The sequence below is a fragment of the Ambystoma mexicanum genome, chromosome 11 (assembly GCF_040938575.1).
Source record: "Ambystoma mexicanum isolate Mex_15411 chromosome 11, UKY_AmexF1_1, whole genome shotgun sequence".
Lineage (NCBI taxonomy): Eukaryota > Metazoa > Chordata > Amphibia > Caudata > Ambystomatidae > Ambystoma > Ambystoma mexicanum.
The window spans coordinates 147,398,520-147,423,744 of record NC_090934.1 but is presented as its reverse complement, the minus strand read 5'-3'; positions in this window follow the sequence as shown (position 1 = coordinate 147,423,744).

Below are 25,225 nucleotides of genomic sequence, written 5' to 3'. Positions count from 1 at the left end.
AATCAGCTTAAACATGTCTGTGGCTGTTTGGGCCACTTTGCAGTTCGAATGTATCTTTGCATCCTCTAATGTACGCTAGACAATAGTCACGACAGTCACCCAGTATGCCTGCTATCCATGATTTGCTGTCTACAAGTGTATTTCCACCATACCTGCTTTGATCCTCAACCTTGTAACTCTGAGGATACTGTTTTTAATTATGTTCCGCAACCTCTGTAACTAAGCTGATACGTATTCTTATCGCCTGCGCCCTGATACCCTTGGGACCAGCACGTACAATAAATAAACAAACAAACAAACACGCAGTGTGGACAAGGCCTAGAATGTTCTGCTGGGCAGCTTCCCTTTGAGGCAGGAGCAATGCAGATTTGCATGTGGATGTTCCCTTTCTCTAATGACACACACGCGTGGTATGAAAGGATGCCAACAGGAATGCCAGTGGTTATGAAGACTTGAAGCCTAGCCCCAGTCTCTTTTGGGAATTGAAACCACGTTATCATTTGCTTTCTCACCCCCTTCAATTACTCATGTTGTTACGAATAATTCTGCTTATTATATTATAATATTTGCTTGATCAATGAACAAGTAACAACACATTCAGTCTAATCATGTTAAGTATTCCTGCATGCTTTAAATCTAGCACTTAAATATTGCCTGGAATATACATGATTTTCAGGTTGGCACCATGCAATGTCCTAGATGAAGCCATTCTCTGTAAATCCCTGCCCCTTCTCCCTATGTTCTATGCCACTCCCTGTGGTTTGACATTTTAGTGACTTCCTGTTAAAGGTTCTATTGGTGTGTGCAGCAGATGGATGGTTGGAGGCGGTTTTAAAAATTGGCCAGGGTCACCTGGTGTGTCTCAAGCGTGAAAGTTGCAGGTCAACTGAGTTTGTAACCTAGAATCAGGTGAAGGCAGTTCCTTAATTCCTACATGGCTTAAAGAAGGTGGTTTGGAGGTAGAACCTTTTTTCGGGTTGGTTACATGGTTAACATGGCCTATTAGAAAATTAGACTGTGCTAAGTCTGAGTCAAATCATATTATTTCAAATTTCTCCTTTTGATAATGTTAGTCTTTGCTCTGGGGTCCTATTTGAACAAGGTATGGTCAAGTAAACAGCAGCTTATTAGTGTATTAGAGGGCTGTGCAGACACTGCAAGTTTAAATCTGGTGCTATTGCAATTAGATGTTTTTATGTGGTCGATGTGATACGATGAGTCCCTGTTGAAGATTTTAGGCATTTATGGGACTTTTTGGATGATTTTGTATTTTGTATAATGCTCTGATTACTTACCTGTAATCTTCATTACTCCTAGTCCTACTCTTCCTCGTCACAGTGCTTACTTCATGAGGCCCCTGCCTCCGACACAGGACCTTCTTCTATTTCTTTAAATTCCTATAACTCCTCCCCCACATCCATGTCACTCAGTTTCATATTACCAAGCCAGAGCATGGGACCTTCCCCGCAGGGAGGGTGAGGAAGGTCGTCAGTACTGTGACGAGGAAGAGTAGGACTAGGAGTAATGAAGAGTACCGGTAAGTAATCAGAGCATTACCTCCACATCCACTCTTCCTCGTCCCAGTACTTACTTCATGAGGTATACCAAAGCAGCAACGGGGGAAAAGGTCCCAATGAGAAACAGAGCTAAAAGCAGTGCAGCAAACACACCCACAATAACTCTTAATTCACATCCCCACAGATAAAACTCCAACCACGAAGGAACCAACCCCCCGAGTGGGAGAAACTCAACCCATAGCGGTTGATGGAAATCCCTAGACCAGCCAAGGCGGCAGCCATACAAATCTCTTGCAGAGAAAAAACCCTCCTTGCATCGGCCCAGGAAGCCGCCAAACCCCAGCCGGACCACAAGCAATCAGAAGACTATCAGATTGGTGGGAAAAAGCAAACCTAGCCAAATACTCCAACACGTCCCGCCGGACATAATGTTAAGCCAAGCCACCTCGTCATGCATTCTCGGATCATGAAAGAAGTCAGGGAGAACCAGATCCTGAGAGGTATGAAAACCGAGATACAACTTAAGGGAGGAACTTCGGACCACACCTCAGCAGCACCAAGTCTGGCAGCACCCTCAGGAAAGGAGGGAGACATAAGAGAGCCCCAATCTCCCCAAGCCTACGGGCAGAAGCGAAGGCAATAAGAAAAGCAGATTTCAGTGTAAGATGTTTGATATCAATCTCGGAAAAGGGCTCAAAAGAAGGTCCTTGAAGGAACTGTAATACAAGAGGGAGATCCCAAGGGGGAAGCCCTTCATCAGAACACCTTCAGAGTGGAGGGTCTAAGAGCATCCATTATGTACTCAACTACAGGATCTGAGAACCCCTGAGATATCAACCTAGACTGAGCAATAGCCACACTGCCCATTGCATCCAGTGGAATTCCAACCGCAGATCGCCTTGAAGGGGACACGGCCACCTCGGAATCAGCCAAGGTTCCTAGGACCGAAGCTCCAACAGAGAGGGGAGCCAACTCCGGCGGGACCAGAACTGAGCTAACAACAACACAGTCACCCTGGACACTCTGATGCGCCAAACCACCCGGGGCAGAAGGAGAATAGGCGGAAAGGCATAAAGGAAAACCCCAAGGCCACTGTACAGAGAGGGCGTCCATTCCCCAATCCCCCCGGCCTGAAACCAAGAGCAGAAGAGGCGAACTTCTGCTGAGGCCGGGGATGCAAACAGGTCTAGAACCGGGGACCCTAATCTGACACAGGTCACTGCAAAGACCTGGGCCAACAGGACCAGTTCCGCCGAGGAGTGAAAACCGGCATCTGAGAAGATCCGCTTGAACATTGTCCATAACCGAAGACGGGCTCAAGGAACCGAAAAAACGCAAGACGCCACGTGCCCCGTAACTTCAGCAACAGGCGAGCTGAGACACACTGCCTTCTGAGAACCCAGCCCAGACCAGCCAGCAAGTGCCCCCCCTGCACAACATCCAGAGTACACTCTCCCCAGACGTCCGGACAAGCAGTGCAGGGTCTTGAGACCCATAAGCAGTTGACACATCCTAGAAGGCATAGGGACCAGGAACACCCGCAAGTAGAAAACTTGACCCTGAACAGGGAGATGAACGGGCAAGACGGTAACCCACAACAATCCTTCCTAGAGAACGGATCCCATGGCCAACTACTTGGACCGTGAGGTGGGTACCAAAGTCCTAACCATGCAAACCTGGACAGGAGGAGACAGGAACTGCAACCGATACCCCCCTCCGGAAGGAGCCCATTACCCAGGAAGCCGAACCCCACCGGTCCCATACACCTCAGAGAAGATGGAGACGAGGAGCCAGGGAAAACCGCCAGTCACTGCACTTGCACCAGAGGAAAATCACAGGACGTTGAAGCATGCCTGCGCCACAATATAACAGCATGCTTGTCAGCCCACAAAAAGATCCGACTTATCAAAAGGAAGATACAGGACAGCCCAGAAGTCCAGCAGACCAGGGCCCCCCCCAGCCGACAGAGGAGCCACCAGGCTGGCGTCAAAAGGGCAGAGTACTGTCACAAAGCAGGGCAAAGCAATCCATCCCGGATAGCAGACATCAAAGGCAACCCCCCACCTGGGGTATTCCTACACTGGAAAAACCCACTGAAGTGACATCCCCCTCCACCGGCACCAGGGGCTCTGAGAACCCCTCCAAGCACAGACATGTGCCACCATGTGCCATATCACTTCCCACAAGTCTGAGAGGAGGCGTGAAAGCAACACGTCAGCACCGGAGGACCTAGGCCCTAAAAGAAGAGACACTGGGAACCCTCTGAATGGCCATTACTTCCATGATGCATTTTCTATAATTCCATGCCGGACAAGGGAAAAGAAAATCATCTCCTTTGACCTTCCCTTGTGCAGTTCAGAGGAAGAGGACAGGACAAGGAGTCTGCATCCATAGCTAGCACAGACCCAAACACACCACTAACTCGCCACATTACTGAGAGGTGGCTTGAGCCCTGTATCCAGTAGCTGGTAGCCCCAAGCTCTAAATCGTTCCAATGCGTCGGTCTAGGAAGGATGAAATGCTGAGTCAGCACCGCAGAGACTCGAACCCGAAGTGTAGACTATGCCAGGCCGGTACCCGTCAGGCCGCTTGCAGATGCGTCCAAATCTGCGCCGTTTTCACAGGCTGCACGCAAAGAATGCAGCCAACATCCGGTGCATCCTGGGCTGCGTGTGTCTGAGGAGCGGGTAGTATGTGACATGCCTGTGACAGTACAGAGCCCCAGCACTTTCAAAGACTCTCTGCCACTGTCACCCCACGACAAGAAGCAGAGAGGCCTCACAACAAAAAGGGAAGGCTAGGCCATACTGCCAAGTGCTTGCCATTATTTCCAATAAAGATGTGTATACAGAGCACGAGGAAACGGCATGTTGAAGGAGTCAAGATGGCCATACCAGCAGGAGAGAGGAAAAATATCAAGCACAGTCCTCCCCTCTCCTCACCTTCCCCCAGAGAATGCAGCTAACATCCGGTGCATCCTGTGCTGTGTGTGTCTGAGGAGCGGGTGGTATGTGACATGCCTGCGACAGAACAGAGCCCCGCACTTTCAAAGACTCTCTGCCACTGTCACCCCACGACAAGAAGCAGAGAGGCCACACAACAAAGGGGAAGGCTAGGCCATACTGCCAAGTGCTTGCCATTATTTCCAATAAAGATGTGTACACAAAGCATGAGGAAACGGCATGTTGAAGGAGTCAAGATGGCCATACCAGCAGGAGAGGGGAAAATATCAAGCACAGTCCTCCCTTCTCCTTACCTTCCCCCAGAGAATGCAGCTAACATCCAGTGCATCCTGTGCTGTGTGTGTCTGAGGAGCGGGTGGTATGTGACATGCCTGCGACAGAACAGAGCCCCCGCACTTTCAAAGACTCTCTGCCACTGTCACCCCACGACAAGAAGCAGAGAGGCCACACAACAAAAGGGAAGGCTAGCCCATACTGCCAAGTGCTTGCCATCATTTCCAACAAAGATGTGTACACAAAGCACGAGGAAACGGCATGTTGAAGGAGTCAAGATGGCCATACCAGCAGGAGAGGGGAAAAATATCAAGCACAGTCCTCCCCTCCCCTTACCTTCCCCCAGAGAATGCAGCTAACATCCGGTGCATCCTGTGCTGTGTGTGTCTGAGGAGCGGGTGGTATGTGACATGCCTGCGACAGAACAGAGCCCCCGCACTTTCAAAGACTCTCTGCCACTGTCAACCCACGACAAGAAGCAGAGAGGCCACACAACAAAAGGGAAGGCTAGCCCCTACTGCCAAGTGCTTGCCATCCTTTCCAATAAAGATGTGTACATAGAGCACGAGGAAAAGGCCTGTCGAATCAAGATGGCCAAAACAGGAGGAGAGGGGGAAAAACATCAAGCCCAGTCCTCCCCTCTCCTTACCTTCCCCCGGGCCATGCAGGACCACAATGCTCACGCTGCGGTCCGGAGCCCAGCAAAGAACCGAGCAAGGCAATCCCGCTCAACTGTGACCCCAAGCCCCGCAGGTGGCCCAGGATCAGCGCCGCACCTGAGAGAGCCGAGGGCCCCGCCACACAGCCCCCCCCCCCAGGGGACCAGCAATTGGTGCTCCCCAGTGCCCCGCACCGGGAAGAAAAAGTCCAACCTGCCGGAGGCAGGAAAAATTAAACTGAGTGACGTGGATGTGGGGGAGGAATTATAGGAATTTAAAGAAATAGAAGAAGGTCCTGTGTCGGAGGCAGGGGCCTCATGAAGTAAGTACTGTGACGAGGAAGAGTGGACGTGGAGGTAATGATTTGTAACCTTTGATGGCAGCCTCCAATGAAATAAAGGTATTTGATAGAATTTTCGAAATGTCAAACATTTAGACCAAAAGTTATCATTCGGATCTCACTATCCGATGCATTAAGATGTGCTAGAATCTTGCTAAAACAGGTGCTTTTGCCCAGTGCACGTACAATATACCCTCTATCCCCTTGGACGTGCTTTGATTTTTGCAGTTACAAGACTAGCTTTTCTAGGTTCTCGTTGCAGAAGCTTTGCCCCTTTGCACGTGCCTTTTTTTTCATGGCATTAGCTCTAGGGAATAGATTTACCTAATGTAAGAAACATACTCTTTCAATGTCTCTCTTCACCAGGGCAATGCTTGCTTTCTTACTGGATAGGATGTGTAACAGCAGCAGCTTCTGAATACCAATTATATCAATGTTTTTGCATTCAGATAAGTTCACTTTCCAACAAGCCTCTGAAATCCGGCGCAGGACTTAGTGCCTGATTTGAATTTGATCACGGCATTGTGTCGCGGAGCAGAAAGCCCGGTTGCAATAGCCGTGGATAGATCCGTTCTGTATCGCTGGAATTTGCATACCGGAATTCCTCGGGGGCACATGCAGCAAGAAAGTCAATTTGCACGCGTGCAATGGAACACTCATTGTACATTTGTGAGTGTGAGCCAGCTTTGTCTTGGAGGAGCCGCAGCGTGGGTAAGGACGTAAACCCATATTCAAATGCATGGAAATTGATCAAGCTGGTCAGGTCGATCCTATTGTTGTCCTCCACTAAACATTCTCTGTGTTAATGATACAGAGAAATACAGTTTGTGTTCGTGCATTAACATTGGTACATCTGTCAAGTCTCGGCCGTACTTCTGATGATAGGTTCTTATTAAGAGATCTTAAAAATGCACACACTATATATACCACAGCATATTTTAATGGCACCACATGCTTTCCAGGAGATGTTGGCGGTGCAAAATAAATGATAAAAAGTGTGGAAAATATGACTTAGTGCTGCAGTTCCGTACCTAACTTTATACCTCATATTTTAGAATATGTTTTGTGGTAGTATCATCGTTTCCTGTAACAATACAAATTATACCCACAGAATCCATAATAGCACAATGCAGGGAGACCTGACATTAGGATCTGTGTGTCAACATCATCAGGCATTTATTCCAAGTTGTGACGTTGTTCACCTGAGTCCATTTATCTACGACAGATGGTTATCTCCGTTGACATAGACATAATTGTGTTAAGCATCTATCAACATAAGCATGTTATCATTAAATTCGTGCGAACTGATCCAACAGTAGGTTAGGTACCAAACTTCCAGGAGCGCTCGAGCAAATTCAAAAGCCTGTCATGCATCCAACGTTGCATTGCATTCAATTCTCCAAATTTGCTTTGGAAACAGAAACGCACATATCAGTACTCTAGGACATATCCCCCACCACTCTGTTTTGCAGAAGTATGGTTTCCCCAACCAGCCTTACTTGTACCCGTGGTATCAGGCAGCATTCTTCCCCTGCTCCATAGCTCCCTCCTTCCCTTTGTTTGTTGGGATCTTTTTGCCTCTCCCCAATCCTCTTATCTTCATCTTTCTCTTTTACTTTCCTCCAGAAGACTAAGCTCTGGATCACCCTGGCGAGGACTGCGTATGCCGCTCCACGGACAATCCTACGTGCTCTGAAACCACTACGCTGGTGATTCGGCACAATATAAAAGCATATTAACAATACATGGCCTTTGGCATATTGTAAAAGTGATATAACATAACATACCAAATGAAAGTTCATTGCATTGCATCACATTCCAGTCTGTTTCCTCTAGGTCAGTCAGGTATCTGGTCCACAGAGTGGGTGTCTTAAGGACATCAGTCCTTCTCAGGATCCATAGTCCGAGTGGTGAACTAATGACTCTTGTTTGATGCAGCTCTCTGAACTGAACTCTCTGAACTGTGTGCCTTTAGTTTTGCTTTGTTAATGCCACTCCCTTTCTTTCCTAGACTTTGCAAAATGCTGCAGTATCTAATAGCACTAGGAATCAATGGTAAGACAATGGAATGCAATTGTAAGACAGCAAAAACGAAGCAACACAAAAGCAAATTGCATTTTATGTTAGATACCATTTCTTTCAAAGTATGAGACATGTTGCCAAAATGGGCCGAAATATGTCTTCCTACAGTTAGGAGAGAGCACCTCTTAATGAAATGAAAGATCAATTTGCCTCAGGGTGGAATGAAAAAAGGTGCGAGAAATAAGGAGTCCTTTTTTCTTTGGTTTCTCGGCCTTGTCTTCCAAAAGAGCTTTCCATTGCCATCCTGCCAGTACACCTCCAGGGTATCCAGAAACAGTAAGTCTGGAGTAGGGGTGGGGTGGGGTGGGGTGTGTGTGTGTGTGTGTGTGTGTGTGGTGTGTGTGTGTGTGTGTGTGTACACATGCGTGCAATTGGTTACATTAATATTGATTGTTATGCTAAACTAGGATTGGTATGCAACATTGTGATGGCATATGCCCAGAACCTACTGACCTGGAGGTGGAGTAGTGCTGATGTTTCCTGAGTAGCTTTCCTATGCAGGCCTACTCCTCCTTTGAATGCCTGGTCTGCAGGCTCTCTATCTCTCCTGACTTCTCTCTGACTGTAGCCACTATCTACAGAACTCTTGGTCAGGTGGTCCTCTTCCTCTCAAAGTAGGTCAACCTCTCCTTTCTCCCCTTGCCTCTACTTTTCCTTCTCAGAGACTTCAACATTCACCTGAATCCCTCCTTGTGGCTTTTCCACAACCTCTGCAACACTCTCTCTCTTTCCATGCTGCTCTCTGGTCTGACAACTCTATTGGACATACTTTGGATGTTCTCATCTCCCCAGACACCCACCTCTCTAACCCTATCACCATTCTTCTCTCTTGGAAGGCCCCCATCTAAGGCCCTGTCTATGACTGTCTGGGCCGTGGCGGGCCCACCATCTGCTACCCCCTCTCTACAAACCATGAGGTTGCCTGCTGTTACATCCTGCTCTCCCACCACCTTGGGCCCCGGCACCTCTACGCTCCTGTCTGTTCAACAAATGCGTGATGGCTGAACCTTCTGGGCTACATTGACCAACTGAACAGAATTTCTCCAAAACCAAGCTGCGCTTCGACAGAATCAGCGGAATGGTTGTGCTGGTTCCAGATAGCACCATGGCCTCAAAACTGCGTTGAGCAGCGACAAAAAGATGCTTGCACCATCTTGCCGAGGACATATTGGGCCGGATGGAAAAAGGGGACACACTAAGGGAGCTGGCCAGTGTGTTCTTATATATACATAAGAAACAGAGTGAAAAAGCAGCGCTGTTTTGTTGCTAGACCAAAGTCCCCATTAAAAAGGAAACTTTTTCAACTTTAAAAAATGCTGTTCTGATGCTATTTTCATCTGTTCCTCCTTAAATTACTGTTATTAATAAGGCCCTGTCTCTCCATTCATACCCCATTGTGCTTCTGCAAAACCAAGCATGACCCCTGAATAACAGGCTCTGTTAAGCCAAATCTGAAAAAAGGCCTAAGCAACTTCACTTTCTGCCGTGCACGGGAAACACTTTATTTTGTGTCACAAAGTATCAAAGATCAGTATTTCAAGTGACCTCCAGCTATCTGGGTTATGTCAAATGCAATACATCTGTGCGTCAAACAAACGCATGACTACAAGAGAACATAACTATGGCTGCAGAACAGCGTGGTAAGCTGATAGAGATGAAAAACCGAATTGAAAAAGAAATGCCAGCTTTTCACCACACATGTAAAAATGGGCTTTGTAGATAGAGGAGAAAAATGCCAGTTTTCAAAAGTACAACTGTTGAATGAAACCCTGCCCTCAGCTAGCAATATGAAGGGGATTGTGATGTGAAAATACAATGAAGGAAAGGGTTCTATTTAGCAGATTCTCTTACAATTCAGAGCCAAAATAAATACAATTAATTCAAACTTCAGTGGCTGCTGGGGGGATGTGAGCTTAAAAAGGTTTCCGCTGAGAGGATGACAGAAACAAAAGGGCCTCTCAGTAGATACTAACACCTGCATGAAAATTACTAGGTTGGACAGAATCTAGTCTAGACTGAATCCACTGACAATGGAATTCCAGGACAAGGAGATGTGAAAAGAAAGTCACACGTCTTTGTGATTTGTACAGGAGGCTTCAGAGGAGATCTCCATGACAGCCCTCCCCTTCAGTGTGGTAGCTTGGGAGCTATTCCCAAATATGGGGAGCAAAGGACTGTCATTTGTTTCCAAAGACTATTTATGAATAAAACTATAAAGACTTTTATCTCTGCAGCAAGACTTTGTAAAAATGTCGCAGTTTAAAAGTAATTTTATGGGCTTTCATTAAAGACATGGTAGAATTCACGGACACCTTGGGGACAGAAATGATGATGAATCGGGGATTACAAGGAAAGTATCCATGATGCCAATGAAAATGTTCATATTTAAATCCCTTATGATGATCCAAACATATGTATAAAGTTATGGAATTTTAAGCTAAACATTTCACACTGAAAAGCGTGAAAAACTGGTAGAAGGGCAAAACAATGTCTCACAAACTAGAGGATGGGACTGTCATGTGATGCAAGTATGTAACCTGTTTATGTAATTTGTTTAGATGTTCCCATTGTATAAAGGTGTCATTTAGGGCAAAACTGGATTTTAGTTAAAGTAATTGTGGGAGGTTTTAGACATTTTAAAACCTACATCATAAAGCTGACATCATTCCCTTGAATCCCAACCAGCTTAGAGCGAGGCGGGGACTAGCATTTCTGACCAATCCACTAGTTTAAGGGCTTGCTTAGCTAAACCTGCCCAGCCATATACTTTGATGATGTCACTATGCATTATAAATAAGAGTCCCTGACAAGACTCCAGGCATATACTCTTCCTGAAGTTCCTGTGCTGCGTTCCTAACCTGCTCCATCCAGATTCCAGACCCCACTACAAGGCCAAAGCTTTGCTGACCCTGCTCCAGAGACCACTGCAAAACCTAAGCATTGCTGAGCCTATTCCCTGTAAGGCCTCAATTCTCTAAACCCACCAATCTCCCATTCAAAAGGGGAAACCTGTGCTATTCTTTTGGGAAGCATCCTGAAATCAGACTGGCTTGCTGCCCACTAACTGCATGTCCACTGACTGCATCCAGCGGTACCTGTGCCATCCGGTGACCAGAATTGCCATTCCACTCTCCTTGCCATTCGGTGACCAGAACTGGCCAGCTGTTTTCTTTGCAAGGTATGCAGTCGTGTGGTGACCAGAACCTTTTGACCATCCAAAAATCCAGAAACTAAAAGTGGACTTCTGAGTATAATCCCTACCCCATAGAAACCCATAACCTATCTTGTCTTGCCTTTGTCCTTATCCCACTCTCTAAGCCATCTATCCATATTCTGATAAGTTGTTAAAAACTGTTTGAAATATCTGTGCACCCTGCCCGTGACTTTCTAAATTGCTAGCGCCATCTCTTTTCAATTTTTTCTTGTGTAATCCTAAACCATTAGTACTATTTTGAGTGATGGGACTGGTTTGACGGGGTTGAATTTGCAAATCAACCTTGGATCTTACTGTGTCCATCTTTGGTGGTCTAGTCAGAATACTCTAGTTTAGAGTAAAACTGTTCTTGCCACAACTGATTTCCCTTCCTATTTCACGGCTTCATTTCGCTCAAAGCTCACCTTCTTATATCTTGCATAACACATCCAGTTTCATAGCTAGAGACCTATTTTCAACTATAGAGTGTCCCTGTGATATACATCTATCCCCCAACCAACTCCAAATCCGGGTATTTCACCCATTTTAATTAAAAACCGTTTGGGTAATTTAAAGTGGGAATTGAAAAGAAATGCAACTTTTACATGTGTCATTTGGCTGCAAACTGTTCTAAAATTCCACTCATTTTCTAACTGTATGCCTTTTGCTGAGCCATTGCCTTGTGATTGCCAGTGGTATAACCTACATACTATTGTGATAACACATATGTATATTATAAATTAACCACATATTAGATCATTATTTGCCATTTCCGATTGCTATTGCAGGCCTTTGTTAGGGGTTTAAAATCCGTTTTTCCACTCTTATTCTGTGAGGGAAGGTCATATTCTTATTCTGTTGTCTGCCTCTTATTCCTGATTACCTGCTGCTGCTTCTTTCTATCCACTCAGAATTATCTGTGGGTTGAGGGAACATTGCAGGGGGCTACCTTAAATTGGGTGCTATCTTTCCTAATTCAAAAAGTGCTCCTATGCATTGTCTTGTATATATGTTCTAGGGGAAGGTTAACCAAGGGCATTGCTCACAATTTATTTGTAATTATCACCCCATTGGTTATTGCTGCCCTATATTAAAAATGTTATGATTTCTTTTTAATTTTAAAATAAATACATAAATATTGCATTTTACCAACAAGCCTGGTTCGTGATCCATTGTGACCCAGGTTATTTGAAAAGGGGGTGTGATACAAGTTGTGTACCATCTCAAATTGAATCTGCATAAAATAAGGAGAAAAGCATCTGTTGTGCGCTACATACTCGACCGAAACCACGGTGTGTGTCGCCTGATTGAAATCCTTAACCTCTCCTTTGCCTCCTCCACTAAGCACATTGAACCATAACTGTGGGTATCTCAATCTGCTTTCTCTGCCTCACCTATTCTACCTTTCTCTCACTGCATATTGTGACCTTCCAAATCAAATCTAGGTGTGTGTGCTTTTAAACCATTGCACTCATTGGCCACTGCATGTTTATGTTAATCAAATCTATGTATGTGTGCTTTTAAACCATTGCACCCATAGTTCCCCTCCTGTAATTACTAGGCCACCTGGTGAGTTTGTTCCAGGACTGTACAGTGCAGCCACCCCTCTTTCATTCAGCTATCCTCTGCCACCCTCATGGCACTCACCATCTCTCCTATCTTCTCTAACTGCTACACAATTAATGGTGGCACCAAGTGGGAAGCCCTCTGGGTGGGCATCCTATCATCATGCTGCATCATTAATGTCTACCTCACTGGTACGATCTTGGTCCAGGGTCCTCAACCCAACCTCCTTCTCTTTGACTGGCGCCTGCCGTCCCTCATCAACTTCCTTCCTTCACCTGCCTCTCCCCAAATCGGTTCTCTCTGTCCCTTCCCCTCCGACTGGTGTACCACGCCCCTGTACTCAGCCTCAGAAACCCTTCAAAGGCGGAGACCTTCTTCACCTGGCCACGCTCAATGCCCATTCAGTCAACTAACTCCTTTTTGAAGACACTGACCTCGACATTCTTGCTTTTACCAAGACGTGGTTCAATTCCAGCTGAGTCACTGCTTTTGACACCCTTCTACCCGATGGCAGCAAGGTCTTTTCCAAGCCACAGCCTAACCGTGCTGGCGGTGGGGTTCCCTTAATCCTAAGGACCAAGCAGATAAGGCCATGGTGGAATGGATGCCTGTCAAAAAGGCTACAAAGAATGTTTGAAGCAGTATGAAACAACCCTGAAGGCTTCTAAAGTTCATAATGTAATAGTATAACATGCTGCAAAAGGCTTGAAAAGAGGGGTCTCCAAGTCACATAGGTGAGATCGAAATAGCCTGGGTCAGGCTTTGCCGAAACTAGAAGACCAAGTGAAGCTGCACTCCCTTTATTTCCCAGACGAAGTCAACAGATCCAAAGCCAAGTTCTTAAGGCTTAATTGTCTGACAAATCATAGGAGCGATGATAGATGGTGGGCTAGGTGGGGAGACATGATCACACCAAGCCTTCATGGGATGGTAGCATGCGTGCTGCTAGCGTGAGGAACATTCTACAAGTGTACAAGGGTGCCAAACCAATCATAGTGGGTCATCTAATGAAGAGCCCTATAGTTTGAAAAACCAATCAATCGTTGTGTATTTAGTGACGATGGTGATGATCAGTTATTAGGGATGTGATTAGGTGCCCACCTGATTTAGATACCCAATTATAACCTCCAGCTATATAGAATGTATACCTAGATGTTCACTGAGAGCCAATCACGTTCTGTAGTTTTGCCACATAGCGTGACATCAGCAATGACACATTTTTATTATAAAAGAGTCGTTTTTTATGAAATGTTCCGAGATCGAGCAGTGCGGCGTCAGAAGATGCCCGTTCTGTTCCCTGTTTTAGATGATTAATATTAAAACAGAAAGCACTCCCTGAGTCATTTTGATTATTGATGTTTGAGTAATTTCTGCATACCCACCCACCTCTGAGTATTGCTACCTCATCTCAAAGGGCTCTCAGGAGTAAGAGTTCACTCGGTAGCAGAGGTGATGGTTAAAGACCCATCGATTTAGTAAGCTTTGGGGTCCCGGTAATATCGGACGTACTCAGCCATTTAGCGGAAATAACATGAAGCTCCCCATAGATAGTGGTTAGTTTAAGGATAAAAGACATGCAATTATAGGTAGGATGGGTCCCTCATTTTCATGCAATAACCCCTCCTTATTTCTACGGGAAGCTGATCAAACCAAAGGCTGAAGCGGCTGATTGAGGAGGAGGCTATCCCAGAGTCGGAAACGAATGGTGATTGGTTTGGGGGAAGGTGGCAAACTGTATGCATGGGGAAACTAACAAAGGGAAAGGATAAGGGAGGGTTTGTTGTGTATTTGGATAAGAAATAAGGAATATTGAATAGAGGTGTATATGGACGAGGAGTGTTCCATAGGTTAGCCCAGAGACCTGTGTTCAGGAACGACAAAAGAAAATATCTTAAAATCTAAAAGTAAATACATAGGAGACAAACAGACAGGTCTGTTAAAGAAGATATTTACACTCCCCATCAGCAGTTGAATTAGGGGCAATAAGAAAGTCGCGAGGAGCGTTGCCTAGGAAATATATGTGGGCTGGCCAAGATTTTTTATATGTTGATTATGTTATGTGTATGTAAGCCAAAGAAAAGGTGAAGTGTCGAAGAGCAACAAGTGAATAGTATTGTGTTTAAAAGAAAAAAAGAGAATTGTTTATTTTTGGCTGTTAAGAAGTATTGACTAAATAGGAAGATTAAAGTGAAATGAAATATGGAGGTTTGGAGCTGTGACGTCGGTGCATTCTCATATTGTAGTGATTGTTTAAAGTGTTGTTTGTGAAAAGCACGATAAGTATCGACAGGTGAGTGAGACTTGTCACAATGGAGGATATTACTCCACTTATACACATGTGCAAACAGTTGCCAAAACACGCACCCAAACACAAACAGTATAGTGCAGAATGGGTTAAAGGTACAGCAAATAAAATGTTCATGCCGTGGCCACAATGGGGTTGGCTGTCAAAAGCAGTTTTGCAACATATGACCACATACTTGCACACAGCGTACACAAGAAAAAAGTTGGAGAAAAGGTTAGCCAGCTTAGAGCATTGGAAGATGTACCAGGAGATATGGGGAGACCCAACTCCTGAAGACTGGATGCTTAACCAGTGCAAAGAGGGGGGGGTCATGAGCCTTCTGCTCCCCTACCGCACCTGAAGTAAATGGCAAAAGTTCAAAAGATGAAGGAGTGTATCCACTCGGAGAGCTTAAAACAGCGGCAGGATATAGTAACCCAACGTATGAACCACCTGCTTATAGCAGTGACGAAGTTTCAGAGAAAATGCTAGAAAAGTATGTGATTGCTACAGTTCCACTGGATAAAGAGAGAAGTGCACGACCAGGCATGACCCTGGACATGGAAAGAGAAATTATGAGATGGAAAGGTGAGAAAGACAAAACTGACGAGATAGCGCTTCGTGGATGGGAGGCCAAATATTGCTCAACCTTGATGGAGCGAGCATTGGGGATTACGGCAAAAGGAAGATCAGGAAGAACAAGATAAAGGAAAAGACAGGGAACAACAGAAACAATTAAGAGGAAGAGCTTAAATGAAAGGACATAGAAATACGAGAACAGCTGTATCAGAAAAAACAGCTAAGAAAGGAAGAGAGGGCAGAGGAACCAAGGAAATATGATAATAGACAGCAAGCAACCAAACAACAGAATAAGCTAAACAAAAAAAAAAGAGAAGAAGAGGAAGAGAACTTAAGAGACAAGAGAATGCAAAGTTGAGAAAAAATGAAGAAATACATAGGACAAATGAGAGATGAAGAGACAGAAGGAAGAAAGAATTAGGGACGAGGTAAAGGGCATTTGATGATGAAGTAGAGTGAAAAAGGAGAAGGAGAGCATCCAACATCGATCGCATTGAGAAAGAGTTGAGGAACCCGAATCCAGTAGTAGCATGGGGGACATATAGGAGTTCTTCCCATCACAAGAGCTGATGCCCAGGTCCTCCAGTATAAATCTAGAGGAGGAGTTGATGTAGGAACTATCGGAGATAGAATTTCAAAGCATATCACTAAATCAAGACAAAAACTGAATTGAAAAATAAGGGCAAAGATGATCAATTTCTGATTTCCCAAACACGAGGCAAAAAGGCAAGCCTGTTTAGTTCAGAGCACTGAGCTCTGTCTTTGGACAAGTTTGAGCAATATCTGACCGCCCATCCACTTGTCCTGTATGAGCGGCAGCTCGTCAGTTTTAACTTTCTCTCCTTTCCATCTTTTAATTTCTCTTTCTATGTCTTTGGTCACATTTGGTCGATCACTTCTGCTATAAGCAGGCGGTTCTTACACCGGATTGCTATATCCTGCCGCAGATTTAATCTCTCGCAGCGTATATAATCCTTCATCTTTTGCACTATCTCTGTTTACTTCAAGTGTGGTGGGAGGAGCAGAAGGCTCAACACTCCCATCGTTACATTTGTTATGCACCCAGGGTTCTCGAGGAGGATTTTCCCTTTCCTCTTGGAACATTTTTCAAAGCTCTAGACTAGCTAACCTCTTTTCCAATTTATTTCCTGTGTATGCAGCATGCATATATGTGGTCATGTGCTGCAAAACTGCTTTTGACAGCGAACCCCCTTGTGGCCATGGCATGAACATCTTATCTGCTGTGCCCTTAACCCATTCTGCACTGTACTGCTTAAGCTTGGGTGCGTAAACGTAAACGTAAAAGCAGAGTAACATCCTCCATCATGAAAAGTCTCAAATGACTGTCAATATTTACCGTACTTTACACAGAAATAAGCATTTCAGAAAAATAATAAAATATGAGCGTGCACCAATCGTCGCCGCTCCAAACCTCTATATCTCAATTTACTTTAAGCTGCCTACTCAGCCAATGTTCTCAATGACTAAATAAATAATATTTTCTCTTACTTATTTAAACACAATCTACTATTTGTTGCTCTTCGACATCTCACTTTTTCCTTTTTACACAAAAAATACATAACACACAATACACACAGACAAACTGGCTGGCCCACACATATCTTAGCCAATGCTCCTTGTGGCTACTCTCGGTCCCTAATGTGACTCCTGATAGGGAGTGTAGATTGTTCCCTTTAACAAAATATATTTTGTTTGTCACCTATATTATCCGCTTTGGATTTTGAAACAATCTCAGGATCTCTGGGCTGTTTTATGGATCGCTCATCATCCAAATACTTTTACTAAACACTGTCTATCATTTTCTTAACACAGTAGTTCATCATTGCTAATGTTTTGATGTAGTTCCCTTCATATGGAAATGTTTCTTTGGACAGTCATTTCAATGTTTCTGTTTTTCCTTGAAATCTTCCTCAGGTTTGTAACATTGCAAGATACATCATGCATTGTGCTTTTGCTGCAGGTATTTCTGTTGCAATGAACATTATAGTTGCACTCATGCAAGGAGTAGACATAACAGCACTCCCTGGTGGTATCCCTACCTACCATAGACATGTACTTGTACCACATGCTGTTGGATACCCATACTGCGTCTGTCATATACATGTTGACTCCCTTCATGTCTGCATCCACACTGCACTTACCTATCCTTACCTTATCAGCAGTGTCTCCTCTTCCATCTGCTATAGTAGTTCCTCCTGCTCGGGTTGGGGTAAAGCTAGCAGAGGGTATAGCGGTTGTGCTAACCATTACAGACAATTGCCATATAATACTCCCCATTATACCACTAGTAATCAATAGACACATTAATATGATGCGTTTTTATTATTTCAGCCATAACCACTGCTGAATCCTGGTAGCTGATGAGATAATAATGTTGCCCCGCCTGAAACTTGCAAGACAAGTGTTATTAGTTTAGTATTTTGTCAGTACACTCAAGCTCCCCGAACTAAATAGTGACTATGGGCAAACATAAAAATCTCCTCCCAGACATTTCTTACTGAGGGGTCTCTCAACGTGGGTAAAACAGGGAACACACTGTATTCAAGTTGGGGGAAGGTTTGTGCTAGATACTCAATAAAAACGAGGAAGAATACTTTAGGGTATCGCGCTGTGAACCATCTTGGTCTTCTGACATAGTGTATGCAATGGTTGGAAAAGGCTTCAGGGGCAGTCAATGGGAGGTCACATTAGGGTAACATCTAAACAGTTCTAATAACAGTTGCACCAACCTGCATTTGTGAGCAAAGAGAGCGAAAAAAACACTGTAACGGCTGTCGGGTGCACAAAAATGTCAGTTATTGCTTCGAAACCTGTTTGTGCAGGGAACATTGTAAGGTACATGAATGTGTTTTCAGCTGTCAATGCACATGAGTATTCCTGTCACTACTTCTGCAGCTTGGGAGCATCGGATCATAGGATGGCCATGTGTCCCTAACTCTGGTAAGTCTGCCTGCACTTGTTGTTCACCAAGATCTGTTTTGTTGGGCCAGTCGATTTGTCGCTGCACTGTTAAGCGAGGCCACTGCTTTGTAGGGCTTGATGACTTGGACGTAATTCCAAACTCTCTTCACTTCAAGCTGAACCGCTTGCTCTGTCACGACAACCTCCACTCTGTGAGGTCTGGTCAATCCAGTCGCGTTCCAGCGCCTCTTGAAGTTTTTATGGGAACCAAGTCTCCTACTTGTACTGAGTGTCTTGTCACAGTTTCTGATTCTGTAGCATCAATGTCCACTTGTTCATTGTCTTCAGGCTGGTCTGTGTCCTCTGTATCTGGCGAGAGATAAAGGAAGCACTGGAAACCAGTGAAGTGACATATTCGTACATCTCCTGAAGTATTTGTGCAGTACTCTCACAGTCCTTTAATACCCTAGTGGGAGGAGCCAGTGCGATATGCATGTACTGTCAAGTCAGCACCTCGTGGGGCGTTAAATGGAGGTCGGACCTTGGCTAGTTATGCAATTCAAACAGTGGTAACGTAGGCAGTGTAGCCAGTTCTTTTTGGTGCTATGCTGAGTTTTGGCAATGCACTCCTTCAGGAGGCATTTGAAGCATTTGCACACCCCATTTACTTGGTGGTGGTACGTACAGGCGTATTTGTGTTTAATTCCTAACAGGGTTGTGATATGTTGAAATAATTCATTGGCAAAGTGAGGACTGTTGTCAGGCCGCAGGACCTCACACACACCCGATCTTGGGAACACTTCTCAGACCAGAAATTTCACAGGGCATCGGCATGTAAACAGGTCCCCATTTCTATTCACCTTGAGAATGGACAGGCAACCACTATCATGTAGCGGTATCCTTGACATACTTGGATTATATCCATGTAGTCTACGTGGAGATGCAGGAATGGGTCTTTGGGTCTTGGCATGGCTCCTCTCACAACTCTCAGGGTGTGTCCAGCTGTGAAATGCTGGCACGTTAAGCAGTTACTAATGAAATTGGCTACACGTTTGTTCAAATTTGGGCAAAACCATGTTTCTCCAATACACGCAGCAAGAAACGTTTTCCCTCTGTGTGTTGGATAGTGCAGTTGTGTCAGTTCGGTTTTCACTAGTGCTAATGGCCTGACCATGTTCCCTGTGATATTGTGTCTCCATAAAGCATCCGTTGGATACATAGAGCACCCTCTTTTCACCCACAGTTCCTTTCCTGTGGTGGAGCAGCCCCCTGCAACTCCATAATCTGTCTCTGATAGGTAGCTGTACCCTTCCCTCATTATCATGTTCCTTGCTGCTCCCACAATTTGGGGTCTTTCTTTCAAATCCCATAGGCCACCAAAATATGCTGAGTATTTTGCCTCATAGTCTGCTGCTTTGTTTCCCTTTGAGATAACATCTTCTCCCTTTCTGTGTGCCTGGCACTTCACTAAGGCTAACTCCAGTAGAAATGTAATCACCTTGATCAACTTGCCTAACAGTAGCACATGTTGTACTGGGGTCCCATATTCTCTCCTGTACCCTCTCCTGAGCCATTGCGCCAACCCTGAATGTACTGTAGATGTAACGTACGCGCTATCAGAGTATATCATCACTCTTTTGTCCACACTGTTCTAGTGCCAATATGAGAGCCACTAGTATCCATGCACTCATCAACACCTCACTTGTCCAGTCCTCCTTCATTCTTACTACAGCAGTCCCTGTCCTTCTGATCCCATCTGTCTTGTCAACAGTTGATGAACCGTCAATGTAAAGCATCAATGTAAAGCATGTTTCCCCCTTAAGTGCATCTTCTTCCACCTTGTGTGTCTCACTGAACTGCTCTATGTTCATGTGCAGTCATGGGCATAGTCTCCTGGTTGGTAGACTGCCAAGAATAATTCTGGGTTTACAGTCTTGCACCTCACTATCCTCAATCCTATTCTGGATAGTATTACCTCATACCCAGTGTGCTCTTTGGCTTGTGCAGTATTGCAAACAGGGCGTGCTCCACGTGCAGAGTGGTGGTACACCCCATTGTCACTGTTGATGATCGTTCTACAGTGAAGGCTGAAGCGGCTAAGGATTGATCGCACAGATAGTGTCCTCTCTTCACTGTGTCAAGTTGTCCACTGTAGTAAGCAATTAGCTTATGGCCCATGCTCGACAGTACTGCCTTCATCACTACACTGTCAGTGTGGGAAAACAGGAAAAATTCCTTCTTATAGTCTGGGGTACCTAACATTGGAGCGCTGCATATGGCCAATTTCAGTTCCTTAAAGGCGTAAGTCATCTCTGTGGTCCATGTTAGTGCCCTTGTCCCCCTTTGCGCCTCTTCAGTGCTGTCAATAGTGGCCTGATGTAGGTGCTGTATACCCTAAAATAGTTGCACAAACCTAGAAACTGCTGCATCTCCCTCACTTGCATTGGCTGTGCTGTGTCGAATAGTGTCTGTGCTCTCTTTGGGGCAATGTGTATCCTGTCCTTAGATATTATCGGTTTGATGTATAGCACCTCCTTTTGGCATTACTGAAGCTTGGCCTTGTCCACCTTGTACCCTTTGTCAGCTAACACTGTCATCATGTGCACTGAATCTGTCCTGAACTGGTCCTCTGTCTCGCTGAAAATCAGAATGTCATCTACATAGTGTAGCACTGTACTCTCCGTCTCAACGTTGCCTAGATACATCTGGATCACTCTAAAAAAATAGGTGGTGACTCACAGTACCGTTGTGGCAACCTAGTGTGTTCTCACCTCTTGCTTAGGTACATAAAGCTGGTCATATCTTGTGAGTCCGGGTGTAGTGCTACTGAAAAGAATGCATTCTTTAGATCCATAACTGTGAAACAGGTGGCTTCCTCTGGGATGCATACAAAATTGTTGCAGGATTTACTGACACTGGATGCTCTGCTTCTACAATGACGTTAAGAGGGAGTAAATCTTGAATAAAACACCATGACCCCCTGTTGGCCTTGCGCACGGTGTACACTACGGTGCTATATGGAGATGCTGATGGTACCAGGATGTCTCTCTCAATGAGGGCATTGATTGACTCATAGATACCCTTTTTTGCCTCTTTAGTCAGGGGATACTGATTTACCTGTGGCAATATTGGTCCTGGTTTCAATTTGATCTTTACTACTCTGATGCTCTTGATACAACTACATCATAGGGACTGGTGGTCGATAAGATGTTGGGTACTTTAGCGATGTCTCCCTCCCAGAATGAGGGTGGCACCTCCCGCGCCATCTTCATTCACTGCGGGACCTCTCTGTAATGGATCTGTAACCAGAAGGTCACACTAATTTCAAACACCATTTCCACTTTTAACCTCTCTTACACCTTACTCATCTGTCACTATTGTCAACCTGCACCCTTCAGCAACTGCAATCATTGTTTTCCATGCCCTCTTTGTGTCATCTTTTGAATGCTCTGCAATCTAGTCCTCTCTAGCCAGCACAGCTTGAATCTCAACCGACACTATGGTCCCTTCTGGCTCATCTAATGGTGTCTCTTGCTTGAATAGATATTTTCTGGGCATGCACCACACCTTTCCTGCTATACCTGGCATCCATGCGATGGCAATGTCTGTCCCATATTGGAACATTTCCGGGTCCATAGGTACTCCCCTCTGTACTGCGCTCCCACAGTATGCTCGAACTATCTGTCTCGCGTTCAACATGTGTATGCCTGGTGTTGAGCATACGCCTTTGTCAATGAATGAGATGGTCATGTTTAGTCTACTCATGATGTCACGTCTGAGTATATTCACAGGTGTCTATCGAGAGTAAAATAGAGGTAGTGATACGACGTGATCTCCTATGGATAGGGAGATGTTATCTGTAAAAGGAACCACTTCCAGAGCCACAGAGAATCCTTGAGTGTTAATGGCATCGCCTGACAATGTAAATGTCCCTCCCCTGATGCATGACCTAGTTGCCCCAGTGTCAACAAGAAAGGAAAACATTTTGTAACCTATCACAACCCCTATGCAAGGTTCCTCTGCAGGATTGGGTGTGTTCGACAGGATGGGACACACTGTGGGCTCTCCTATTGTGGATACAATGGTAATCTGTTCCCCGTAAAAGGTTTTTTTTTCCCACCATGGTGACCTCTCCCAGCTTTCTCACAGGTACCATCGCCCCTGTATCCATGTGCGCCATTGTGTCACTGCCTTGTATTTGTGCTAACTGTTGAATGCACCCTCTTCTTTGCGATGCTTGTAGGAACTGTGGTAACAGTGGTGCCATGTGTAGTGCCTGTGTCTGTATCTGTGGTGATGCTGGTGCTTATGTTTGTGCCTGTGGTTGTGCTTGTGGCATCTGTTTATGTGGGCCTTGAGTCTGCCCCTGCTGCTGGTGACTCTGAGTATATAAATCTCCTTGTCCCCCTGCATACTGTTGTTGTCCCTTATTCCCCCAATTCTGCTGAATTCCCCCAAATTGGCAGGTTCTTGAAATATATCCTAGCTGGCTGCAGGTCCAACACTGTGGAGGTTCCCGTCATGCCCTTGGAAACGCCCCGAGAAATCCCCTGCGTTCAGTGGTCCCTGTTATCCATAGTCCCAAAACCCCCATTGGTTGTGATGCATTTGTGGGCTGAAGCTGCTCCCCCTTTTGAAGCCTCCCATCCCTCGAAACCCATGCCCCATGTATCCTCCCCCCAAGGGTGATGTGCACTGCAGTAGTTGCTGATACTGCTGTGACAGTGCTTGTGTCTGTGGTGTGGGATTGGTTATTACCGCTCCCTCCATTGCATATTTTGATAATTTATGTTGTACTAGCTTGGCCTCATCCGCTTTTCTCTCTTATTCCTTTTGCTTCATCTTCTCCTGTCATAGCCTATAATGATGCACTATTGTGAGTTGTATTTCTGGCCATCCCTTTGCTTCCATCCCCACAAACTTCTTCAAACTATTCTGTACCCACTCTGGGAGCCTTTGCACTAAGATGTGATAAAAGAGGGCTATTGTTTTATCCCATGCTTCTCGAGTTTCCAGCCGCCAAAGCTCTTGCATTTCTCAAATATATTGAACAGGATCCTCATTGTCATACATTTTGCATGATGTAATTGCTCCAATGTCTGACGTATCTGGGTATTGTGTCTGTATTGCTTGTCATACTGCTGCCCTGCAATTTGCAAGTGTTGCCCCGTCATGTGCTGGGTTTTGTATCGTCACCCCTGGGAACCCTGCCCTCTTCCATATGTCATCTGCTGCATCACCTAGTATCGACACTAATAATCCCTTTACTTCGCCTTTACTTCGCCCACCACCAATCTGTGTCCCACAGTCAGTTTTTCCATTTTATAAATCCATGTTCCCACCCCTGTGCTCAACTAGGGTAATCTGCACTTGACATTTTCCTTGTCTGTGTTTTTCCAAGGTACATACTGAGGCTGCGTCCCTTCTCTTTCTAATAGGGGCATCAGTAAATACTCTGCTCACTCTTCAGGAGTCCCGCGATACTGTCAGATTTGAAAAGGCCCTCTTCCATCCTCAATGTCTGTGCATATGTCCACTAGCTCGAGTGTGGGTACCCGCTTGTTCTCATCATGGGCTCTCGACAATCATCCCCTAGAATGTGCCAGTGCTGTTTCATCTCTCCTGCTTCTCCTATTATTGTATGTGTTGTGCGCAGTGCACCTGTCAGTTTCCTGCTGTGCTTGTTCTTCTAGGCTAACCCCTCCTCCTTCCCGTCTATGGGTCTTACACTCCCATGTTGCTCCTTCCCCTGTCCTAGTGAGGCGGATCCTTTTTTGCTCCCCACTCCCATCACCACTATGTCTGTCGTCATCATCGAACCCCATGTCCATATTACTACAGATTTCATCTGAGAAACTAAATTTCCTGGTCGTCTACTCAGCGTTAATGTTTAGAGTAAGGCCAATGTCCACCAGGTTGTACTTGTTGCCTCCTACCCATATCCCTAAACGCAAAATACACCCTTTCCTAACAAGCACCTCCCCTGCAAATCCATGCTGTCTGGCTCTGTTCGCCTCTCATCTTTCCGTCTCTTCCTCTCCCATTTCAGTGCTGCTTGCTCACTGACTGCCCTTATTGCTCGCACATCCTCCTCCTTTCGTGCCCTTTCCCTTGCCAGTCTGTCCAGCTGTAACCTTCTCTGCACTCCTTCTGCTAACTTATATTTTTCTTGCTCTGCTATCTCCCTCCTCCACTCTGCCCTTTCTAGCTCCCTCTCCCTTCTCTCTCTTACTTCTCTCTCTACCCTCTTGCTCCCCTTCAGGTCCCTCTCTATCCTTTCCTCTCATTCCCTTTCCATACGTTCCTTCGCCTTGTCCCTTCTCTGCTCCTTGTCTTCTCATTCCAGTTCCTTCTCTCTCCTCTTGTCCCGTTCTTTGCATTGCCATCTCACTTCCTGCTTATTCTCCCTTCCCTCCTCCTCCTATACTTGCTCTGCTCAGTCGAGTCTTTCTCGCTCTCCCTCCATACTCTTGATCACCTTAGTTGCCCCCTACCCCTCCCCAGTCGTTTGTTTTTTAAGCTTTAAGAGTATTTGTGCTACCATCCACTCCTCAGTAACTATGCCCTTGAATTCGGCATTAGCATGCTCCAGCCCCTCCTCACTCACTCCTGTGCTGTTAAATGGTTGTTCTGCATCCTTTGGATTGTCCTCTCTAGTATATGGTGGTGGCTTATAAGTAAGATTTTAATACCCTTATGTTGCCCTAAGCTCTCTTATTGGGTGCATCGACCCCTGTTCATCATCTGTGTCGTCTGTTATTGTGCTTGGTGGAGCGAGGGAAGATGCGGAGGCGGTTGCCACTGCCTCCTTCACCTCATGTTGGTGCAGCATCCACATATGCCTCAA